A 25,094-nucleotide genomic window follows, 5' to 3' on the forward strand; every position below is an offset into this window, starting at 1 on the left:
GAGAGGGTGCTGAAAAGGTGGAAAGGTATGAGAAAAGAAGGAGAGAGTAATAAAAAAGGGAAAGAGAGATTCCCAAAGTTTGGTAAGTGATATGGGAGGATAAGGAGGAGGAAATTGACGTTTTATTCCCATTATTCCAGACCCGAGGCAGAAACTCTTAGAGCAGCTGAGTTGGGTTCATCTTGAGAGTTTCATGTTTAAAGCTTATTAAGAGCCCAGCACAGGCCTGCAGGGCTCCAGGTGGACGGAGGGGACTGTGAGCCATGCAGCTGCTTGGAATATGCTGATGACCATGACAGGTGATGAGCAATTTGGCTGACACTGTCCTTCTTTAAACAGCATCCAGAGGTAATGCAGTCCTGTTACTTTTACAGGACTCAATCAGCAAAGGTTAATTGGTCCATTTTATGCCAAATCCAGTAGCCATGTTTTATGCTGTGCTGCTCTAGCCAGACAACATCTGTTTGGATAGGGGAATGAAACTGGCTGAGATGCAGAGCCACACCTCTCCCCACTCTTCTCCCCCAGCCTCCCTACTGAACAGTACCTTTAAGAAATCTTCTGAAAAAGTCTGAAAGCTAATGTCAATAGAAACCACGTTAGATGAAAGGGAATTCATCACCAAAAGTGCTTAGAGAAAAAGCACTTGACCCCTTTTGAGCCTCCTAATAGTCAATGCAATGCCAAGTTTTCTTGGCCTTCTCTTGGTTTCTCCCCAACCTTGATTCTGTCCTGTGAGTGCCTCGGGAATGATGACCAGGTCTCCGCCTTTGCATTCCTAGCTGCCGGCACAGTGCCTGGCATACACTAGGGGTCAATACATTTCTGAAACTTATTAAGCTTAACTTTGAGTCTAGCATCAATTTGACATGCATTCTTCCTAATGTCTTCTACATTTCTTTTTTCTGCCTTCCAGATTTCTCCTGTTCTTCTTTTCTATCCCTTCCTTCCCTTTTCTTCTCCTTCCCCCTTTTTGTCTGTACTCTCCTCCAGTGCCCAATATGGCCAGAAGAGGACCAAGCTGGGAATTGGACCGTGAAGAAACTGAATTCCTCCAGTCCCTTCTCTTGTCTTCCATCTCTCCTCCTTCTTTTCCCTTTCCCTCTCTATACCCCAGGGGTTCTCCTTCTGCATCCCAAGTCCTCTATGTTGAAACATTAATGTGAAGAACCCAGTGCTATTCAAGTAATAGGAATAAAAGTTATTTATCACTTCCCATTAATTCCCCATCTTTAGTGACTCTTAGGTTTGAGTGAAAAACTCCTCTACAGCCCAAAGCACAACTTCATTCTAAGAGGCAGCATTGTTCCCTTAATATACCTAATCCTTCTGTATTCTTAAGTAGTGAATGCTCTAACTTTATGAAGAAATTACATCCCATCCACGTTGGCAGACTATCTGATGTCCTGAGGATTAAAGAGATTTGACCAAAGTCCCCTCCAAAAGCTAAATTTGCCAGATCTCCTATGGAACAATGAACAAATGTTATAGATAACAACTGTGTCCGAAATTCCTGAGATTTTGGGTTCACATATATGTATTTTAAGTAACACATGAAGACACTTGATTTACTTGAGTCCATTATTCTTCTGACTCACTGTGCTCATCAGCAGTCCACGTGTTTCTGAATAATATAGGCCCTTGGGCCACCTGGAGATTTCACTGATTGATGTTAACCACTTCTGGCACTAGAAGGGAGAGGATGAAAATTCAGGCTAGCATATTTTCCTTTCTGAAAGCAGCTCTCATAAAAGCTGAGTTTCTCCTGAAACTATATTACTTCTTGGGAAGAAAGAAAGTAGAAGTAGAAGAAGGAAACCAACATTTTCAAACCCCTTCTGTATACTACCTAGCTTCTAAGTGTTAACTCAATTAATTCTCATAAAAACATTGTAAGGGAGGAGATAGTATCTTTATACTACAGATAAAGTAGTGAGGGCTCAGAGAGGTTAGGTGACTTGCTCAAGGCCACAGAGCTAGCCAGTGGTAAAGCTAGGATTCAAACCCAAGCCTGGCCAAGTCCAAGGCCCATGTGCTTTCCAGTGTACTCTCCCCTGTTTGCAGTGCTTGAATCTCACTGTGGAACTACGAGCATGGTCTGTACTTAATCCTGTGCACAGTGACCAGCTCCAGACATTGCTCCATCCACTTTTCCCTCTCTCCTTCTGCATTCCTGCCTTACTATTCCTTCCTTTTTTTATTTGGCTTTCATCATCAACACCTCACATTCGTATGGTGCTTTACAGACATTTATCAGGTACTTTCACAGACGTTGTCTCATGTCCTCACAGCAAACCCAGGAAGCAGTACTATTATTGTTTACAGTTTATAGATGTGTAATCTGGGATCTGGAGTGATGATGGGATTGCTCTTTGTCAGAGAGGCAGTCAGTGTCTGATCTGTTTCTGGAAGAAAGATGGGCCATGGGCCAGGTTACTCGGGAAACTGTAGGGCAGATTAGGGAGCTCAGATTGCTGAAAGGCAGGTTAAAGGGAATGGGGCAGGGAGGGCAGTATGGCCAGTGGAGCGTTTCAATACAGAGGTTGCATTCTGTACTCTGGGAATTGCAGGTCTATTTCCCATTTTGCTGTTTAGGGCACTTGTATAATCCTCTAACTCCTGACTCTGAAAATTCTTCCTTCACCCAAAGAATTGCTTTTCTTTCGATGTTTGTCTCCTGAAAACATCATTCACTTTCTCTTCCGACTGCACGTGTATAATTTCCGATGTGGGCCCTCACCACATCTTACATAAATAAATGCAGCCCTCTTCTGATCTGTCTCCCTATCTTCAGCCAGCTCCCCTCCCTAGCTGTTCACACTAGACTGATTTTCCTTAAATGAAAATTTAATCATGTTATTTCTCTACTTAACATCTGTTGGTGCCTCCCAATCAGCTCTAGGACTAAATCCAGAATCCTAATGACAGTGCCTGGTAGCCTTCGTAACTCGACACCTTCCCATCCTTCTAGGGCCATTTCACAGCAACGCTGAACTGCTGCTTTGCTCTCACACTCCTCTGCATCTTTACCCATCAGTGTCCTTCTGCTTGCAGTTGGCTGTCTCTCACTCTACCCCAATTAATCACCAGGAAGATGCTTCCTCACCTCCCTAGCAATGTCTCCTTTCCTACTTTCCAGGCTCCCATTACATGTGCACTTGTTGGTTGCAAGTCTCTCTCCCCCAACCAGTCTGAGACACATTTGTGGGAGGGACTGTACCTTTTCATCTTTGGTTCTGTTGCTAGCCGCAGTGTCCCTTCCTGGATGTGGATCTTTCCAAGGGAAAGGGGCCTTTCTGTAATGATGGGGAGGCAAATGATGTGGGTTTTTTTAGCACATAAAAGACAGAGGATTAAGCTCTATGGTGTGAGAATGTTTTCATTTGTTTGTTTTGTGGGTGGCAGGCAGAAGGGTTCTACTCTTAAACCATCTTGGTAGCATCTTCCGTCTTTATCCTCCACCTTCAAGATGAATATACATTTTTTCACCTCCATTTAATATTTTAAGACTCATAAATGCTTGTGAAAAGAATGCAGGTTTCCATCAAGTTCAAAGGAATTTGAATTAGATGAAGAAGACATTTATATGTCTTAAGAGTCAAAGAAATGCAAAGCCTAAATAAGTGACTCAGCAGCCATGACAGGTAATGACCCGGGTTCTGCACTATTCCATGAATGCTACAGGGATATGGGCTATGTAGGTTCTGAGGGTGACAAGCCTGTTTTTAAATTATAATGCTCCAGTTACAGGCATGAATTCCTACAGTAAGCATCCTTGCTAAAATCTCCAGTTGTGATACAGTCTCAGAAAGTAAATTCCCAAATAACTGTTATTGCATAGTTAGAAACCCTGGGAAGACACAGAAGTAAGTATAGAAATCTTTTAGAGAATTAAAATTGTATCATTCATATTTTCATATTAAGAAATCTCTATTTAATATTTATTTCAGGTAGAAGCAAAGTAGGCACGTCTCCTCCACCCTTCCTTTTCTTGTGAAGGTGACCTTGGAAGCATATGACCTGGCTGGTGTAGGTATTTGATGGAGAAGGGCTATGTGAATCACATTGGACCCACCTGAAGGAGAAATAAACTGTATTGTGTTGTGAGAGACCATGAAAGAGAATTTTTTCACTGTGACTCTCACATATTTTTGTTCCCAATAGATATGTCCCCCTCACCCCCTTCTTGCAGATAATGTTAGCCTTCACCCCTTTTGATAAAATCCAAATTGCTGCAACCATGGCTGTTAATACACACAAAAACATTTCTCTTCTGAAAACTCTCCTTGATTCAACTATTCCTGAAACTGGTTCAACATCAGCAGACCCCTTCTTGCTAAAGCCCTATAGAACATTCTGCCCTCCTTCTCTAAGTTAGAAATCCCACTTGGAAACTTCTTATGCCTGGAATCTTTGAATAAAGACTTCTGCTAATGGTGTCTGGTTGACTTTTTTTCATTGTGTCAAGCCATCAAGATTTCACGTTTCATTTGTTATCACATCATAATCTAGCCTATACTGACTAACATATTTACTAAATTTATAAACAATATTGGAACATTTTACTGAACTTAAGATTCATCACATTTTAAAAATTGCTTGATTAGATTTATAGGAAATACTTAGATGCATGGGAATGTTTGTCATTAGACAATTCAAGTATTTAAAAGTACATATATTAATAAATGAATTAAAAATATTATAAGGTATTTAATTACTTTGGTTTATAAAATGAGACAATATATTAATCAAGGGATCCTTAACAGCGATTGCTAAAACATGCTGGTCTTATAAATAAAATAATATGGTTTACAGGATATACTCAAAAGCTGAAAGATGAATTGCATTTTTAATATGAGTTTAATAAGTTTAATATTGCTTTTTAGAAACCCGCCTAAACCCTGAAAAGTCTTTTCTGTGCATAAAATCTATACTCGATTATATTTAAAAGGCTTCATATTTAGCAATTTGCTGTGGGAGAAGGTGGAGCTGACACTGACTAATGACCCACATTGCAGTCACCACCTAAGCGATAGCGAGATCTCAGAGAGAAGGTGTCCGAAGGACAGAAGACAGAGTAAAGAGATGGTAGAGGGAAGGGACAATCTGCAGGAGATGGTCCAGGAGAGAAGTTCCTGCTGTGGATGAGGCAGCCAGAGAAACACACATGGAGATCAAGGGCAAGCTAAACAAGTCAGAGAGCGCCCCTGAGTGCCCAGCACACTGGGAATACATTGAACTAAAGGGAGAGTCTTCAGTGTGAGGGAAGGAGGCAGGTCACTTTCCTCCCCTCTTGCCCGCTTACTGATGCTGCTGTTTCTCCACTGTGAAAAGATGGACGTATGGAGTGACACCTGAGAGCAGCTGAAGACTGTTTTCATTATTGTCTGTCCTGATCCCTTTATGATAAAGGCTAAATAATAATAAGCCTTACACATGTATGGTACTTTACAGTGTACAAAGTGCTTTACAAAATCCCCAGACCTCATCCATTTAACCTTCACTGTAGCCCTCTGAAGTCCTTATTTCTGTAACACATTTTATTTTATCCCAAGTCTGCACATGTGGAACCATAGTCTCATATACTTCCAAGGATTTGAGAAACCTAAGAAATCACTGGGTTCAAACCATTTTTTTCAACAAATAAAGGAACTGGCTGCTATAACAGTTCAATGATTTTACCAAAGCCATGCAGCTAGTTGGGACAAAGTCAGTCAGGATTTTTGCTTGGTTGGTTGGTTGTTTTTTTACTTCCTATTAATGCTAAGCCTAGTTAACATACTGGATTTTAAATGGAAAATATGTATATGGAGGGGAAGTGAGGAAGGAGAGGAAGGGAGATGGGGAATAAATTGACCCTTGTCTAAAAGCATGTGTTTACAAGTTGGTTGAGTTCCTCTGGGACAATAAATTACCAAAGGAACTCAGATTTGCTTGTGGCATCTAATTACTGAGTCTCAGTGCCCTAGTACAAGACATTCTCCGTGATGGATTATACATTATACTATTTAGAAATAAGGACTGGGGTAGGCAGCCTCTAAGATGGTCTCCAATTATCCCTGCCTCTTTGTGTAACCTTCTTCGATTGTGGGCTGGATGTAGAGACTCACTTCCAATGAAAAGAAAACAACAGAAGTGATGGAGTGTTACCTCTTAGATTAAGTTATAAAAAGACTGTGGTTTCTGTCCTGAGTATTCTCTCTCTCTTTCTCTCTCGTCACTCACTCTGGAGGAAGCTAGCTGCCATGATTTTAGTCAGCTCCGCGGAGAGGTTTGTGTGGCAGGGAACTGAAGGAGGTCTTCAGTAGGAAGTAGGAGATAGCCAGTAGGAAACAGAGGTCCTTAGTCCAACTGCCCACGAGCAATTGAGGCCTAACAACCACCAGGCAAGTGGGCTTGGAACAGGACCCACTGGAGTCTGCAGATGAGACCACAGCCTCACTGACAGCCTGACTACAGCCTCATGGAAGCACCTGAGCCAAAGGTTCGCTGACTCATAGAAACTGTGACAAAATAACGGTTGTTTTAAACTGCTGAGTTTTGGGCAATTTGTTACGCAGCAAAAAGTAACAAATACAAGGGTGAAATAAGAACAAAAGAAACCATAGTTAACTGATTATTTTCTCACTTTGATCAATGTGTATTACAGTGTTGAAGATCAACCTTGGAATAATTTTAACTTTTATTTAGCACTGTTAACAATAAGATTAACAAAACTTAACAAACTGCAAACTTGAAAAACGTATCCATTTATCCCCTTAAATGTGTTGCTCACCCCCACTTGTGGTTAAAAATACACCTTGATATTGAGGAAAAACACTTGAGGAACAAGTCAGTTATAAATTACTTCAGCAACTTATATTTGGGTGCAAAGTCTAGAATTGTTTGAAGACATGGTGGGATTGTTATTTTTAAATGTGAACCACCATCTGGGCCAGGGTACTACTCTTCTTTCCGGGGGCCCTCTCCCCAAATTGGTCAGTCCTGGAAGGTGCTCAAGGAGCTCCTGCACTTTTGCTGACATCACATCGTTTATCTGCAGGGATTTGCCTACACAAGGCATAAAAATTCCCATTTTATAATAACTTCTAGAAAGAGAAATATTCCCATGTTCTACCTCCCACCCACCCACCCAACGCGTGATCAAGTTCAGCCTGAAAGATGGAGGTTTAGAGGAAAATAGAAGTTGCTTGCTGTGACAAGAATAGCAAATCACAGGCCAGAAGGAAACAGAGCTAGCCTTAAAGGCATGTGCTCTGGAGTTTAGAAAGGAAAGTTCTGTGGAGGTTTGTCAGGTAGGGAAATTCCAAAGTGCCATGTAGCCTAAATGAAAGGGAGCTGTGATCAAGTTGGAAGTCTATCAATGAATGTCGTATTAGGAGAGAAGAAGTCAAGAAAAGCTGTGACCAGCAAAGATTCATTGAATTCAAGGTTCTGATGACTAAAGAACAGCTCATTTATATCTGGGTGCTGGGTCAGAAACCCAACTAGTTCCCCCACCCCTGCTTTTTTGTTGCTAATTCCTTTTAAGAAAAGCATTTAGATGGACCTGCCTGAATAAATGAAAGAGACTCCCACGGACTCAAAAAGCATGTACAATCAGCGTCTTGAGGAATTTCTCAATATCTTTTTGCTTTCTTCTTTTTTTCTCTCTCTCTCTCTCTTTTTCTCCTTCTCTTCCTCCTCCTCTTCCTTCTCTTTCCCTTCTATTTCTCTCCCCTCCATTTTCCCCTTTAAATACATTTACTACCCTCCTGCACCAGCCTCCTTTTCTTTTATGGGGATGCAAACAACCCCTCCAAAAGGTGCGGGTGGAGACCAGAGGAAGGACTGTCACGAGAACACTGCCTCTCTTGTGAGTCTGTCTTTCGCTGCACTAAAAACCATACCTATACTATTTGTTAATTTAGAGGCTCATTATTTCCAGACATAGACTTCCACACTTATTTTCCCCTCTAATAGGGTCAAACCAATAGACTCATGTCCTTTGTCATCAAGGAAGAGAGAACATTTACATTTTCCAGAAGTATAATTTCCTTATGACCCAGGGTGCTTTTAAATATAGAAGTGCTTTTGGGGCCCTGTTGTGTAAAAGGAGCATTCAGGAAAGCTGTCCTGGCCAGCGATGATCGATTCTGAAAAACCCATACAAAAAAAAGTTAAAGGAGACCGTGTAAAAGGTAAAAGAGATAAATTGAACACACATGTGCAATCATTATTCATATGAGCATTCTCTGTATTACTTCATAACACAGCTGTATACACACAAAAAACTGTCCCCTTTGCTTCCTCCTATTGGAGTCTTATTAATTTCTGTTTAATGAAATACAAATGTTTGTGTGCTTCATTTTGAGGAGCACAGTCTAGCTGGGTGTTTGTTAAGCACTGGCCAGAGTGGCTGTGCCCATCTAATACAAATGTCTGTAGGCCTTTCAAAGCCCCTTGACAGAGCGTCTTTTGAGAATGCCAGTTGCCATGGTCACCAGCGTGCTGATTTGCAAGGAAAATTGGAAGCCATGCTCATTACGTCAAAAACTACATTGGGGGATAAAGGGAGCATGTTTGCTTCAAGAGTTGGCAATTGGGGTTTGTTAGCTTCCCCGCCCACATACTTCCATCAAACAATGTCTCATTCAACTGCATAAGTCAAAGTTTACAACTCCCATCTTTCCAGTTGGAACAGGCCTGGGAAGTGTGAACGGAAAATTATCACTCACAGAATCACAGCACAGGCTCACAGGCTGAGCTGTTCTGGTGACTTGCGAGGACAGTAGAGAGGAGACAGATGGGTGGTGGAGACAGAAGCAATGAAAACCTGTGTTCTGTGACCATCCAGTACCAACTAGATGTTTGACCTGGACTTGTGACATCTGGGGGTTTGCTTCATCTATAAAACGAAGCGTGTGAGAGAGAGCATCCATAGGGTCCCTCTCAGCCTCTAAATTCTGTGATTCTAAAACACATGCTCAGGGACTTCCCCTGTGACACAGCGGTTAAGAATCCGCCTGTCAATGCAGGGGACACAGGTTCAATCCCTGGTCCAGGAAGAGCCCACATGCCGCGGAACAACTAAGCCCGTGTGCCACAACTACTGAGCCTGCGCTCTAGAGCCCACGAGCCACAGCTGCTGAGCCCACGTGCCACAACTACTGAAGCTCACGCACCTAGAGCCTGTGCTCAGCAACAAGAGAAGCCACCGCAATGAGAAGCCTGCGCACCACAACGAAGAGCAGCCCCTGCTCGCCACTATTACAGAAAGTCAGCGCGCAGCAACGGAGACCCAACGCAGCCAAAAAAATAAAATTAAAATAAATAAATATATAAAATAAAATAGAAGACCTACCATTATAAAAAAAAAGTTAAGGTAGAATTAGACATAAGAAAATAAAACACACTCTCTATGCTGATACATTCGTGTTATATATCCAGGCACATACATACAGCTGTATTTATTTTTAATGTTTATTGGTTGAGAGCATAAATGGAATGCCTCACATTTCTATATGAGGTATGTAGACAAAATCAACCTCATCCCTTAATACAATCGCCCAACACGCAAACAGCATAGCTACAGCAGTTTGAGGATTAACGCAGAAAGCATCGATTTAATCACCTATGATTACTTTTCTTAGCAATAATGATTGTCATCTACTTTGGAATAATCAAAATGCTACTTATAATGCATTCTGCTTTTCATTATTATTTCCTTTCGGTTACATTACTTAGAAAGATATGTCTGGGGGCAGTTCTAAAGTTTATATTTCACAAGTAGATGCTTACATATATTAAATATAAATATTTATATTTATATTGCTGAGTATCTACTCTGCTGAATGCCCTCTCATCAGGACAGGCTAGGTAATTCTCCCAAAGTCTTGCAGCTAAGTAACAAAGCCTGGGTTTAAATATGGATCCGTTTGAAGTCAAAATTCATTCTTTTCCTATCTACTGGGTGGCCTCTTTTCTTCTTCTTGCCAATTGTCACTTGGAAGGCCCTGGAAATCAGGGTGGAAGCAGACAGGTTTACTTGTAAAGGGATAAGTTCAGTGGAAAACTTGGTGGGCCTAAATAGAATTTTTCTAGAAAAAGTAAAATTACACTGATTAAAGGGGTGTGTGTATCTCTGTGTGTAATACTGAAAAGTGAATAATATCCAGAAAGGGAAGGACATGTCAAAAGCTTAATAATTTTTCTATTTTCTTAACTAAGTTAATTATTTAAATAAAATTACTGAATTTTGAAAGCTCACACATTGTATCAGGAAACCAAATTTATTCACTGACACCCATGATGAAGAATAAGGCCACATTATAGCTGATTTGCAGGCAAAGGAAAGTAAGTCTCGGTGGGGCCAACAAAGCCTCGCTGCTTTACCTGAACTGTGTGACTATTATTTTTAGCATTTTGGAAGTTAATTTCCTTTCACTGTGGGATTAGTTAAGAATCAAATGAGTTAATGGATATAAAATTGGGTTGTAAAATGAAACACTTAACTTAATTGCTATTAAATAAACAAATATTTGTTTATTTTAATAAACACTTATATAGTTGTATGTGCCAGGTACTAGTCCAAGGGCTCGATTCTCCTACGGACCTTCAGGGGCTTTTACTGTTACTTGGCTACATTGTATAAGCAAGGAAAATGAAGCCCACAGATGAGTAATGACTTGATGGAGCATAGCTTTCTATAACCTTGGTATAGAAGACTGTTACTAAGCAGTACGGTACTGACAAAGGTGAAAAGTGGTTTCTAGAACGTCACATTCAGTATCACTAAGCAGAGTATAGGGGTGGGTTTGCAACTCAAAAACAATAGCTTAATAACAAGTACAGCCACTAAGGCCCTCTCAATTTTCTGTTGTCAGACGTGACGAAAGTTTGTTCATTTTTGTAACCCCAGAAACTAGTAAAGTGCCAAGAATATAGTAAGTGGTGAGAAACATTTGCTGAATAAAAAATGAATGGACCTAGAAAACAGAATTCTAGAAGAGAAGTACGATGTTTGAGTTTACTGCTTTGTTTTTCACTCACCTGCGACTAATCACATTTTAATTTTTAGTTGCTCTCAATATGAATTTCCTGCTCAAAACCTCATTTATTACAGTGGTTTCCATTTACTGGGCACTTACGTTGTGTTAAAGGTTCAACGTACTTTTTATTCTTTTCAGACATCCTGCAAGTTAAGGTATTCTTATTCCCATGTTACAGATGAGAAGACTGAGGCTTGGAGGTTAAGAAATATGCTCAAGATCAGACAGCTAGTAAATGGTAGAACCAGGATTTAAAACTTAGGTCTGTTTGTTTCCAGAAGCTGTACTCTCAACCACTAACCTCACGTGCTCAGTCTTTCACATGGTATGTCCATTGTTTTAAAAGACCCTCACTGGGCCACTGTTTAGCCGCCTTTTCTGTCTTAGCTGCCCTGTCAGCAAACCTGCTCTGGCCTCAGGGGTCTGTCCACCAGAATCTGTCAATTTCCTTGTATAATGCAGTTTCCCTTTGTATTTACTTCTTATCCTTCTTTCTCTTCTCTCTCCTCTCTCTCTCTAACAAATTTCAGCCAAAGGCAGGAAATAATTAGACCCTATGAAAACCAACTGAATCGGCTACTTTGCAGCCCTTGAGGTAGGAAGTTTTTGCCACCTTTTACAGAATGGAGGGGTGCATCCTGAATGACCCTGAACTTCCAAACACAGGTTCTGCCAGGGCTGGAGTTCTTTCTCACCCGGGGAGAAGGGTTTCACAGTCTCTACTGATGGTTGGCAAACTGGAGCCTGTGTGTCTGTCGCCTGTTTTTGTAAGTAAAGTTTCCCTGGAACACAACTTGATTTATTCTTTCACTTATTGTCTGTGGCTGCTTTCACACACAGCAGAGTTCACTTGTTGCAACTTGTCATATGACCCGCAAAGCTCAATTCCTATCTGATGCTTTACAGAAAGTTTACTGGCCTCTGGTCTATACAGACCAATGACCGAGTTGATCTCAGGCCCACCTCATCAGCGTTGCAGCTGCTCAATCTCTGTGCCTTGGGGTTGGGAGTTTCTCTTCAGTCATCACCATATAAGGAAAACAGGCTGCAAACCTCACTAAATACTAACCCTAGACTTTGAATCCTGAGTGTGGCTTCCTCTGTTAGCCTTTAAATGGAGTTCCCCTCTCCAAGAAATACGCACTCCTTGGGCAAGCTGAAGGTGTTGCCTGATCTTTAAAGGACCTGGGGTGGTTATTGAAGTCATAAAAAACCCTAAAGGGTTTCTTTAAACTTTAAAAAAGAAAAAAAAAAAAAAGAGCAAGGGCCAAAGTCTTCATTTTCAAAGGGGAGAACAATAAACTTTCCACCAAATCCTTTTACACACACAAAAAAGGCCAAATCGTTTTTAGTCTTGCTCCTTTATCAGTTTGTTGCATTTTTTCCCAGATGATCTAAAAATACAAACATATCTGTATCTACTATTCCTGATCTAAAATTTTAAAAATCTCTGGTACTTTAACTTCCCTGACAACCCCACAAAGGGACAAGCATTGTTTACCCATTTTACCAATGGAGAAAATGGAGATTCTGAGAAAATATTCAATAACTACATTTTGCGTATATTAAGTACATTTCTTTGAACATCTATGGCAAAGCAAATATTGCTTAAATTCACTTAACTAACTAGATGTACTCATGAAGTTGTGTGGAAAGGAAACATCTATACGTGAGATCATGATTTCCAATTCTGGAGAGAATAATTTTGGCTCCAAAATATAATCAGATCACAGCAGTGCACCAAAGAGCATGCCACACTTGATTTGCATGCACTGTGCATTTGGCTCTCATGCAAACACTAGAAAAAAATTCATAAAACGGACAAAGGACAATGAGTTACTGTCTTTTTGGATGCTTGCTTAATTCATACATAATTTAAATAATATGATTAATGCCCATTTCATTGAATTCTCATGGTCTCTAATGAGATAATGCTATTTCTTTAATGATATAAATCGGGAAAGCATTGCTCAAAATATAAAATCATTAAAAATATGAGGTACGTGAAGCTCTGGGGAATTCTTTAAGGTATGAGATATAGTCTTTGCTCTCAAGCGGTTTACAAGCTTGCTGAGAAATAACAGGAAAACAGGAAAAGTGTAAATGTTCGTGTAGCCTAACTTGGTGAGCCTTTGTTTTGAAACAGTTGTCCTCAAATGTATTTCTGTGTAAGAATTCCTTCGATGGGGAAGGAGAACTTGATGACCTGCACATTTCTGAGATCTACCCTAAAAGATTCTGATTTTTAGTTCAGGGATAGAGCTCAATCATCTGAATATTTACCAAACACCCATGGCATTCTTGTAGGTGGTTCATAAACTGTATCTTCAGAAAAGATGCTCCAGGTACTTTAAAGAGCAAATATAGATGGAAGTAAAAGCTGGTGTTTGAGGAGGAGGATTAGGTATCCTGATCATTTAGGGGGACTGATAAGGCCCTTTCCCTTGCTGCTTCTCCCATATAACTTTCTAATCCTTCTAAGTGGAAAACAAAAAACAGTTCTACAACTGGAAATGCATTCCTCTGGCTTGGAATATTGTCCCTAATAAAGTACAAATATGTTAAGAGGAGATCATTCAGACCTTAGCCATCATCTATACCTCAGTTCAACTGACTTCCCAGAGAGAGAGAGATCTTCCCCAAGAGAGATTTTGATGGGGAAGCCGGTAGTGCTAGGGACACTGCTGCCCAGAGTGCAGAGATTTGAAGGACCCAAAGTGGGTAAGGCTATTCTAAGTGTTTCTATGCCTTCAGGAAGAATTGAGGAGGTGGGGAGGAAAATGGAAAGAAAATGTGTTTTATAGAAGTCTTTCCATTTACAAGCAGATAAGGTCAAAAAAAGGTTGGGGATGTCCATTTACTCATAAGATCCAAGTAATGATATAGGATTCTCAATAGAATTGATACATTTTTGCTCTGGTTCATTTGTTTGTATCTATGAAAACTCCTGAGTTGAAAAGTTTGTAGATTGATGTGCTTCTGTATTTGGGACTATTGCTTTGTGTAGGCATGCTTTAGGGTTAGGGTTAGGATTAGGGTTAGGGGTTTAGAATCACAGCTTTCGGAGATGAGCTATAGAAAGCCTAAGAGATCTCCTAGTTCCAGGGCAACAAATAGATTTCAACTAACGTGCAATCTCCAGCTGATTGGTAGTGACTGCCTGGTATGCTGGGCTGCAAAAGATTCTGTGATTGATTAGCAATGTCCTTTCTGTCTGTTATGGGGGTAGGCAAAACTCTATTAGGCTAATATCCTGACTTTACACACACTAGGAATTTGAAATTCAGATTTAGTCACAGAGAAACCTAACAAAAGATTGAGAAAAATAAGTCTATGGTTTGTAAATCTTTGTGTGGACATGGATTTAAAATAACTTCTTCATTTCCTTTATAGGAAATTTGCCTACAGGACTCCAGATGTTGAGAGAAGGGTTTACCGTTACTTTATTACGGTTCAAGGTCGTTGTGTGTACTGCTGTAGTGTTCATCCTTTTCCTATTTGTGCATCATTAGAATGGAACATACCAAGGGATCAATAAATGGAAGTCTAAATAGTGCAGGAAAAATTGTGTGAGCAATTTTTGGGAATAAAGCCCTTCATACATTTTCAAGCTCTTTTAGGAACATTTAAATTGCTGAGTGCACCTCCATGTTCCAGTCAGGACTAACGAAATGGAGCAAAAATCAATGAGAAGTCCGTGTGGTCTCAGTAACAAGGCAGAATTCACCTCTCCACACTTTCTCTCTCTACATACCCTTCCATTAGCCACTCGCTGATTTAATAAGAAATTCTAGGCATTTAGAATCATTTCTCTGGGAAGCTTCACGTGCCCTGAAGAGAGAGTCTAGGGTCACCATACATCCAAGCATTTGGCCAAAAAAGACTAGGTAGGATGGGATTACGCTAATGAGTGGGAATTCCCAGGGACCTGATCATATCCCAGTTTTGGTCTCTTTGGAGTTGTGAGATATAGTAGAAAAGAAACAATTCCCAGAAACTCTAATTAGAGACAGGGCTGGTGAGACATTTTTCAGGCTCTCCCAAATGCCTCTAATTTACCTGCTTCTTACAAAATGTAGTTTACGTCTTGTTCCTGGCCAGGTTTCCAGCACAGGAGCTTCTTGAATTTTTAAAAATTCCATTAAAAAAAAACATCTCAGAAAGTACCCAACACCCAGGTCTTTGCATCTCTTCTCATTCCTCCTCACTCTGGAATCTGGCTCAAAGTTCTGCCTCTGTGTGTACGGTATTTCCCTCCATCTCCAGCTTATCACTGGGTGTTAAAGTCTTGCCTCTCATTCATTCATGGATTCACCTAATAAGCCATTCAGTTCTATTCACTCAACAAAGATTTGTTGAAACAAGTCAAATACGGTTCCAGATCACACTATCCTGGATTCTATGAGGTATCCAAATTTACATAAGACATGTTGTCCTGTGTCTTAAAGGAGAAGCCAGGCCACTCAGCCTGAAAAATCAGAGAAGACTTTATTGAGAAAACAGCCTTTTGTCCTAGTCCTGAAGAATGAATAGGATTGGTCTAGGTGAAGTGGGAAGTGGGAAGAGAGGAGGAAATAAGGGAAGAGCATTCCAGGAAGAAGGCACTGCCTAGGTAAGGCCACAAGGCAGGAAGGAAAATGATGAAGAGGACAGAAAGCAGGCCAGTATGGCCAGAGTAGTGTCTGTGTGTGTGTGTGTGTATGTGTGTGTTATTTTTGGAGGCATGCCTACTGGGAAATGCCCAAGATGAAGACAGAGAAGTAGAAAGGGCTGAGATCATGGAGGATCTTTTTACGCCATGTTAAGGATTTTGGACTTGAGTTTATGAACTATGGAACAATACCAAATGGGTTTAAGTAGGGAGCAAATGACACCTGAGACAGTTCTTCTAAGAAGCTTTCCCATTTTCCTCCAGCAGCTTGTATTAGAAACATCTAAGTATGGATCTGTCTCTACTATACTATGATCTCCGTGTAGGCCAGAATTATGACTTTCTCATCTTTGTATAATTTTTAGCATAGCTAGCAGGATAATGTGGAAAGAGTTTATTGGCATGGAAGGAGCTTTGGAATCAGACAGATCTGGCTTTGATTCCTGTCAATGTGCTTTTCCAACTGTATGACACTAACCATGTACCCAGGGCAGTGTAGTAGGAGGGCCCACCATGGGTGCAGGCAATAAGGGTGTGCATTGCTGTTGAGAATTTAAAAACAATAATAAACCCAACTGAAAGTCAATCTGCTTTTTATTATCACCATGTGCTGGCAATTCCAAACAATGTCAGTGATAAAATATTCCTCCCTAAAAGAATCTTTTGTGGGCCTAGGTTCTAAACAACTGTTGTGGTTACCACTGAGGTTTTTTTCCCAACATTTTATTATGAAAAATGTCAGATCTATAGAAAAGTTGAAATGATTTTATAGCAAAAATTCACCATCTAGATTCTAAAATTAACATGTTATATCACTTCCTCTAAATCTACATCTATCCATCTATCAATCCTTCTATTTATTTATCAGTCAACTTTTGGATACATTTCAGAGTAAGATGCATTCCTGAGTACATTGTCCTCTACATGTTTCAGTATGAGTATCATAAACTAGAGTCATTACTTATTTAAAAGAGTTTAGTATTTGTTTAAGGCTATTTTTTTTCTCTTGAGGTAAAATTCGCATAACATGAAACTCATAAATCCTAAGGGCACTATTTGATGAGTTTTGACAAATGCATACAACCTGCGTAACCCAAACCACCAACAAGATACAGAAAATGACCATTATCCCAACCTGTTCGGTTATGCCCTTTCCAGGTGACCCCTCTCCCCATCTCTCCAGAGGAAACCTGTATTCTGATTTTCTTCACAACGGATTAGTTTTGCCTATTACAGAACTTCATACAAATGGAATCATGCAATATGTACTCTTACACAAGGCTTCTTTCTCTCAACATAATGTGTTTCAGATTCAACTGCATTGTTGCATTTATCTGTAGTTTTTCTGATATCTGTTGTTTTTCTGAGTGACCAGTTCAGTAGTATTCCTTTGTATGAATATACCACAGTTTATCCATTCTCCTGTTGATGGACACCTATGCTGTTCTCTGGTTATTACTGTTATGAATAAAGTCACTGTTAACTTTTGTGTACAAATTGTTTTGTGGATTTATATTTTCATTTTTCTTGGAAAAATGTCCACAAGGAGAATTACTGGTTGTAGTGTAGATATGTGTTTTGGTTTATTAGAAACTGTAAGACCTTTTTTCAAAGTGGCTGTACCTCTTTGTACCTTTTTACCATCTCATCAACAATGTATTGATATGAGAGTACCAGCTGCTCCGTATTCTTGCCAACATTTGCTGTTTTCAGTTTAAAAAAAAAATTTTTAGTATCTAATGAGTTTGTAGCTGCATTGTGGTTTTAATTTGAATTTCCCTTATGACTAATGATGCCGAATACTTTTTCATGTGCTTATTGGTCCTTCATATATCTTCTTCCATGTGGTGTCTGTGCAAGTCCTTTACCCATTTTTATTGGGTTGTTTGTCTCTTTTATTACCATGGAGGAGATAGATATACTTACTGTATATTACTCCTTTGTCAGATATGAATTTTAAAATATTTTCTGCTAGTCTGTGGCTGGCCAATTAATTTTTAAATGGTATCTCTCAATGGAACCTTTTCCATTTTGATGATGTCTAATTGATCAATTTTTTCTTTAATGGTTACTACTTTGTATTATCTAAGAAATCTTTTCCTACTCTCGTTATGAAGATATTCTCCTATGTTTGTTTCAAAAAGCTTTGTGTTTTTAGCTTTTATGTTTAAGTCTATGAATATCTCAAATTAATTTTTGCGTATAATGTGAGGTAGAGGTGGAGATCCTTTTTCCCCTTGGCCCCCTCTATTTATCAACCCTTATGCCAGTTGCATAGTAGCTTTTAGTAATCCTGAAGTCAAGTACTATAAATCCTCTAATTTTGTCCTTCTTTTAAAAGATTGTTTTGGACGTTCCAGATAAATTTTAGAGTCAGTTTGTTATTTTCTATAAAAATCTTGCTGGAATTATGAATGAGGTTACACTGAATCTATAGATCAACTGGGGGAGAATTAACAATTAAATATTGAGTTTCTCAATGTTTGAGCATGGTATATATTTCTTCATTTATTTAGTCTTTATTTAATTTTTCTTAGAAATATTTATAGTTTTACTATATGACTTATAGCTGTTTTGTCACATTTACTCCCAAATATTTTTTGATGTTATTGCACATGGAATGGTTTTTATTTTACTTTGCAAAGGTTTGCTGCTAGTTTTTAAAAATACAATTGATTTTTGTACATTAGCCTTTTATCCTAAAAACTTGCCAAATTAATTTATTATTTCTAGTAGTCATTTTTCAAATTCCTTAAGACTTTCTATATAAACAACCATGTCCTCTGCAAACAGACAGAGTTTCACTGCTGCCTTTCCAATTTTCATGCCTTCTTTTTCTTTTCTTGTCTTACCTAACTAGGACCTTTAGTACAATGCTGAATAGAGGTTGTAAGATTGTGCATTTTTTTTCTTTATTCTTGATTTAAAGAGGAAATATTAATCACCATTTCACCATTAAATATGATGTTAGTTACAGGTTTTTTAGAGATTACCTTTATCAGATTGTGAAAGTTTCCATCTATTCCTAAGTTTGCTGAGAATTTTTATCATGAAGGAGTGTTGAATTCTGTGGAATAGTTTTCTGCTTCTATTGAACTGATCATATGGATTCTCTCCTTTATTCTGTTAATGTAGTGAATTACATCGATTCAACTTTGAATGTTAAAGCAAACTTTGAGTTCCTAGGAAAAACCCCATTTGGTCACAATAAGTTATCTTTTTTTATTTTTTGATGATTACAGTTTGCTAATATTTTGTTAAGTATTTTTGCTTTATGTGCATGAGGGATATTGGTTTTAGCAGTTGTTGCTTTTTAATTTCTTCGATAGTTTTTTGTATTGAGGATTTCCTGGTCTCATATAATGAGTTGGGAAGTGATCACTCCTCCTCTATTTTTTGAGAGATTTTGTGTAAAGCTGGCGTTTTCCCTGCTCCCCAACTTCTTAAATGTTCAATAGAATATTCCAGTGAAACCATCTGACCCTGAAGTTTTCTTTCTGGGAATATTTTTAATAACAACTTCAAATTTTAAACTGGATTTTGCGCTGTTCAAAAATTCAGTTTCATCTTGTGTCAGATTTGGTAAGTTGTATTTTTCAAGAAAATTTGTCCACCACATCTAAGTTGTTAAATTTTTGGCAATATCTATTTAATTACTTATTATTATCCATTTGATATTTGTAGAATCTGTAGTGATAATCCCTCCTTCATTTTTGATATTAATAATTTGTGTTCTCTGTCTCTCACTCTTCCTTTCTCTCTCTCTCCCCTCTCCCCTCCTCAGTCTAACCAGGTATTTGTCAATTTTGTTGGTATTTTCCAATTTTTGGCTTTGTAAAATTTCACTATTGCCTGTTTTTTAATGTTTTGATTTCTGCTCTTATCTTTATTATTTCCTTTCTTCTACTTATTTTGGATTTATTCTGCTCTTCTTTTCTGTCTTGAAGTAGTATCTTAGATCATCAATATTAGACCATTCTTCTTTGGTAATAAAAAATCTTTAAAGCTATAAATTTTCCTCTAAAAACTGCTTTAGATGTATTTCACAAATTTAATATCTTTATATTCATTCAGTTTCAGATATTTCTTAATTTTTCCTATAAGTTATTTTCTGATTCATAAATTATTTAGAAGTGTCATTTAATTTCCAATGATTTGGGGTTTTTCTTGATATCTCATTGTTATTGATTTCTAATTTTAATTCCATAGTAATCAAAGAATATACTCTGCATGATTTTTAAATGTTTAACTTGTTGAGACCTGCTTTATGGCCAGGCAGATGGTCTCTCTTGGTGAACATGTGCTCTTAAAAGAAATGTCTATTCTATTCTAATTTAAATGATGTGCTCTATAGATATCAATTAGGTTAAGGTGGTTGATAATGTTATTCATATCTTTTATGTCTTTACTGAACTATTTTGTCTAATTGGTCTATCAATGTCTGGGGAAGGGGTGTTAAACTCTCCAACTATTATTGTGGGATTGTCTCTTTTTCCTTTGAATTCTGTCATTATTTGTTCCATGTATTTTGAAGCTCTGTTATTGGACACATACACACATTTATATCTAAAAATCTTACCAATGAATTGGATATTTTATCATTATGAAACATCCCTTTATTACTTTGGTAACTCTTTGTCTTGAAATCTACTTCATCAGCTATTAACATAGCTACTCCAGCTTTCTTAGGTTTACTGTTTGCATGGAATATATTTTCCTATCCACTTACTTTCAGTCTACTTGTGTCTTTAGATGTAAAGCTTATCTCATGTAGACAGAGGTGTAATATTCTTTATGTTAATCCTGGCTGGAGTTTATTGAACTTCTTTTATTTGTAAATGTGTATCTTTCACCAAAGTTTAGAATTTTTGCACATTGTTTCCTCAGATAATTGTTTTATCCCATTCTTTTCTATCCTTATGGAATTCCAGTGACATATATGCTGGAACTTTTGATTTGGACCACAGGTCCCTGAGACATTGTTGCTGTTGTTCTGTTGTTCTTCATCTTCTCCTTCCTCTTCTTTTATCTTTTCCCCCTCTGTTCTTTAGATTGGGTAATTTTGATCTATCTTCAAGTTCACAGATTTGTTTTAAATGTTATTTTTTCCCCCTAAATTGGCCATGTTTTGAGTATGTTTTGGTTACCAAAGGAAATGGAGTGACTGGCCTTTATTAATTTTCGACATAGCCTGGGGAATAGGACTGGCTACCTAATTTGTGGGGCCCAGTGCAAAATGAAAATGTGGGGTTCCTTGTTCAGAAATTAATAAGAATTTCAAGACAGTGATGGAGAGCACTAAACTGAGCATGACGTCCTCTGAGCACAGGGCCCTGTGCAATTGTACAAGTTACATGTCAGTGAAGCTGGAGCTTATGGTAATGGTCAAGTTCAGAACTTCCAGTCAGATATATCAGAATTTGATCCCCAGATCCACTACTTGCTACCTGGGTGATCTTGAGCAGGTTACTTTTTCTCTCCAAACTTTAGAGTCCTTATCTGCAAAATGAGTCTTTCTTAGGTTTGTTGTCAGGCATAAATGATAGCTATGTATAATGCCTGGTACAATGTATGATATAAGGTCAAAAAGGAAGTTATTATTACTTTGTTATGTGGGCTTTATTAGAATAATAATGTGGAAGCAAAGTTGCCATATCAGAAGGAGAATGTCTCTAGTGTTATCAACTGAAGACTGGAAGATCTGTGTGTGTGAGTGTAGGCAAGCAGGGTACAGAGTTGAATTGGGAGTGTACCCCCTGGTGAGTGGGAAGGAGCTGCTGGGGAGATAAATTCCCTGTACCAGTCTCTGGGTGGCGCTATTAGTCCAGGAGAACTTGGTATGTTCTAAGTGCACAGGTGAGGTGGGTATTTTAAAGGATGGGGCCAAGGAAGGATGGAAGCACAGAAAGGGAAACAAAGTGCAACCAGGCATTCATATAACGCAGAACTGTTGAAAATCTTCAGAATACTGAAAGAGTATAGTGAGTACTTCCCAACTTCCTAGACAGAGATATGAGACTATTTTCTTTATCTAGGTAGAGATATGAGGGCCTTCGGTTTATGTTTATTAATTTAAAACTTTGGTTCTCTATCTGGCTATAAATTAGAATCAGCTGTGGTGCTTTAAAGACTTCTGATGCTCTGACTCCATCCCAGAGATTCTGCTTTATTTGTTTTGGGGTGAAGCCTGGGCATCATCAGTGTTTTTTAAAAGCTTCTCAGATGATTCTAATGTGCAGACATGGTTGAGAACCACTAAACTAAAACAAGGCATGCTGTTAAGATCTTGTCTTCGTATTTCCCTGTGGGGAAAGGAGAGGGTGGCCATTTTCTGTGTGTGTGTGTGTGTGTGTGTGTGTGTGTGGTAACCAGGTGATTAAACAGCAGTAATGCACATATAAGTGGAAACCATTCTGTATGATTTGTGGGTGATGCTTTCCACACTCAGAGTGGGTGACATTTTCACTTGGTCCACAGCTGTATCTGCTCAGGAAACCTCATCTTCCACTTTCTGAGACCCTTACATAAGTTACTGTGCATAACTTGGTTAAACAACGCCTGGCAAATGCTAAGGGCTCAGGAAGTGTCAGCTATTGTTGTTACTAAAATTATTTTGTTAGGTCATCTAATAGAATTAAGTTGAAATTAATAAAAACGAGTCAGAGACATTTAACAGAGTGTAATCATCTTTCCTTTAGGTGGTCAACTTCATCCTTTCAAGTATTGTATGTCATTGTAGACATGTTTTTTTAAAAGGCAATACAGTAAGTGGTCACATCACAGAGATCACTAACCCATAAATGATGAATTACAGAAAGAAAAGTCTGTCCTAATATTGTGGAAATGGGTACTTATGGTATGGGATAAAATTTCATGTGATAGCATCACATCTGGATTTAAAAATGACTGTGTTGTCAAACTTGGGTGTCCGAGAAGATAGCGTGTTTGGGAAAACTGTTAAAAGATCAAACAGGATTTCTAATGATGGCACACTCACGACAGCCAAGATACACATGACACATTTGAATCACATTGCTTCATGAAATGTCAGAGTGGAGCAATATTTCCAAATTGAGTGAATATAATTTTCTTTTCAGTTTTATGCAATTCATACACATATGTGGAAATTAATAAGTTAAATATTGTAAGTAGATTTTTAACTATTTCACTTAGATGCCTAAAGGTTTATATGTTCAAGTTGGCAAACCTGTTTTTTTTCTTCATTCTGGAAAATGGACATTGGCTTTGTACTTGGGAGTAACTGGTGTTAAGTTGTGCAGACAATTAGGGAAAGGGCATTATGTGAAGAAAGGGGCTAAGCAGGAAGAAAAGACAAACACAGATAACCTTCCTTTCGTCTGTTTATGATTCTTAGCAATTATCACTGCAATATTTTAGAATAAGAAAGAGCTCATAAGACGCTGAACTGTGAGCTTGCCTGGGCTTGATCTCTGGCCAGTGAGGCCGTCGCCTTAGCAACTCCAACAATGCAGGCCCTACCCTGCCAGCTCTGATATATCCAACACCTCCCCAGTGGGGAGGAAAATGCTATCACTGGGGAGGGATGATTTTCCACTTTTACTATATTTAAGTACAGTATTTATTATTTTATTTAATTCATAAATATACTCATCTCCAATCCCAGCCACCTACCACTTCAGACACACACACACACACACACACACACACACACCCCACTTCATTTGCTCCATCCCTTGGATCGAATTTTCCCCAAGGATTATTAAGAGAATTTTGGTTGAGGATGCAGCCATTCAGTGAACTGGATGCCCTCTCTGCATACTGGTTTGTGGCTATAACCATGTGAAATGCTTCTCCTGCCTGCTTGCAACAGAAATACAGAAATTCCAGTTGCCTGCTTCACTTTCAGAAAGTGTCTTGACTTTTATGGGCAACTAAATACTCACCAGTATGCAGACCTCTCAGCAAAATCTGGAGGAGGCATCGACCTCCATGTCTAATTATCCTATATTTTCCTGCTATCCACCCAGACAAACTCTTGAATGTCAAAGAGAAATTCTAAAGCTTACTCAAACCTGTTTAACCAAATCAAGCCTTCTAGGCTTCCCTAATTACAGACGATATGCAATGAAATCGATGCCCTCCTCTTACCGTTTTAAATACTCTTCTACTTACCTTTCTTCTACTCCCACCCTCCACCCTTCTATCAGCAATGAGAGGAAACAGTAGGGAAAGAATACCTTTCAGTCTTGATATAATGTGGAGATGAACAGATGTTATGATTTTTACATTTCAGCCCTGACTCTTGTAAAAACTATGTGACATTTGTTAAAAAAAATAAATAACGGTAAGATGTTTGTGGATCCATGAGCGTACTAAAAAATGGCTAAGTTATCAGCAAATGAATCTGAGAAAACAACCACTTTTCCATTTTGTAATCTCTAGGGCAGGTGAAGGAAGAAGTGAGACAGTCGATGCACTTGACTCTGGGCACGAGCTTATGCTACCCTTTCCCAAAGAGCATTCCACGGAGATTTAGTCCTATTAGCCTCCCTGAAAAAAATTAGGGGTTTCCTTGGAAAATACTTTTGGAGAATGTTGCATGCTTTATGTCCTTCTTGGAGATCTACAAGGCACATTTACTTATAAAAGCCTCTGAAAAGTTCTGCGGTAAGAAAACCTATTAAACTTTGTTTAACCCGGTGTTTACATTCTAGATTCTAGAACTCATTTGAGCATAGAAGCTGCTTTTGCACACAACTCCTGTTAACATCCCATAGGACCAATATTTCCTAGAATTTACATAGGGTACTGCGATTTTAGTCTATTACATTTCTCATTTCTCTTTAAAACAACTAGTTTCTTATCTGTAATTGGAAAAAGCTGCATTTTCCTGTTTTTCTTTTTCCTTTTTCCCAAAGCTCAGGCTAATGTGATTCCTTTCCTACCCAAGGACTACCTTCTTCCCATCTCCTGAGAAGTGTACCTGTGGCCACGGTTGCTTAAAGGCTGGTGGTATGGTCCTGCGAAGCACCGATAGCTGCAGCCTCAGGTGCATTTTGAAGGCTTGCTCTTGAAGTGTGGTCCCAGGCCAGACAGCATCCATCTCACCTGGGAGCTTGTTAGAAATGCAGTATCTCAGGTCCCACGACAGACCTGCAGAAAGAGAATCTTCATGTTAACAAGATTCCCAGTGGTTTATAAGTACATTACATTTTAAGAAGTCTCAAAGCGGGGAGAAGAACCCTGGTCCTTGAACAGAGTGGACCAGGGCCAGCTTTGACACTGAGTTCAAAGTCTAACTTGACCCCAAGGTACAGCTCACACATACACACACAACTTACTCTCCTTCAGATAACACTTAGCACATATTAACATATTAAGGACAAAAAAATACCACAGAACTCATAAGGTTATAGGCTGCAGCATAGCAA

At 38.8% G+C, this 25,094-nt stretch overlaps 1 protein-coding gene across 9 annotated transcripts in view; it reads right to left on the minus strand.

Moving 5' to 3' along the window:
• Positions 1-25,094, minus strand: part of RNASEH2B (ribonuclease H2 subunit B) — a 798,611-nt gene that overhangs the window by 193,862 nt on the left and 579,655 nt on the right. For all 9 annotated transcript variants that reach the window (XM_079902671.1, XM_079902668.1, XM_079902673.1 and 6 more), the window contains one exon: positions 24,647-24,816. The gene's annotated coding sequence lies outside the window, so the exon portion shown is untranslated. The remainder of the gene's footprint in view (positions 1-24,646; positions 24,817-25,094) is intronic.

This window comes from Stenella coeruleoalba (genome assembly GCF_951394435.1).
Source record: "Stenella coeruleoalba genome assembly, chromosome: 18".
In the NCBI taxonomy this organism is placed as follows: Eukaryota; Metazoa; Chordata; class Mammalia; order Artiodactyla; family Delphinidae; genus Stenella; species Stenella coeruleoalba.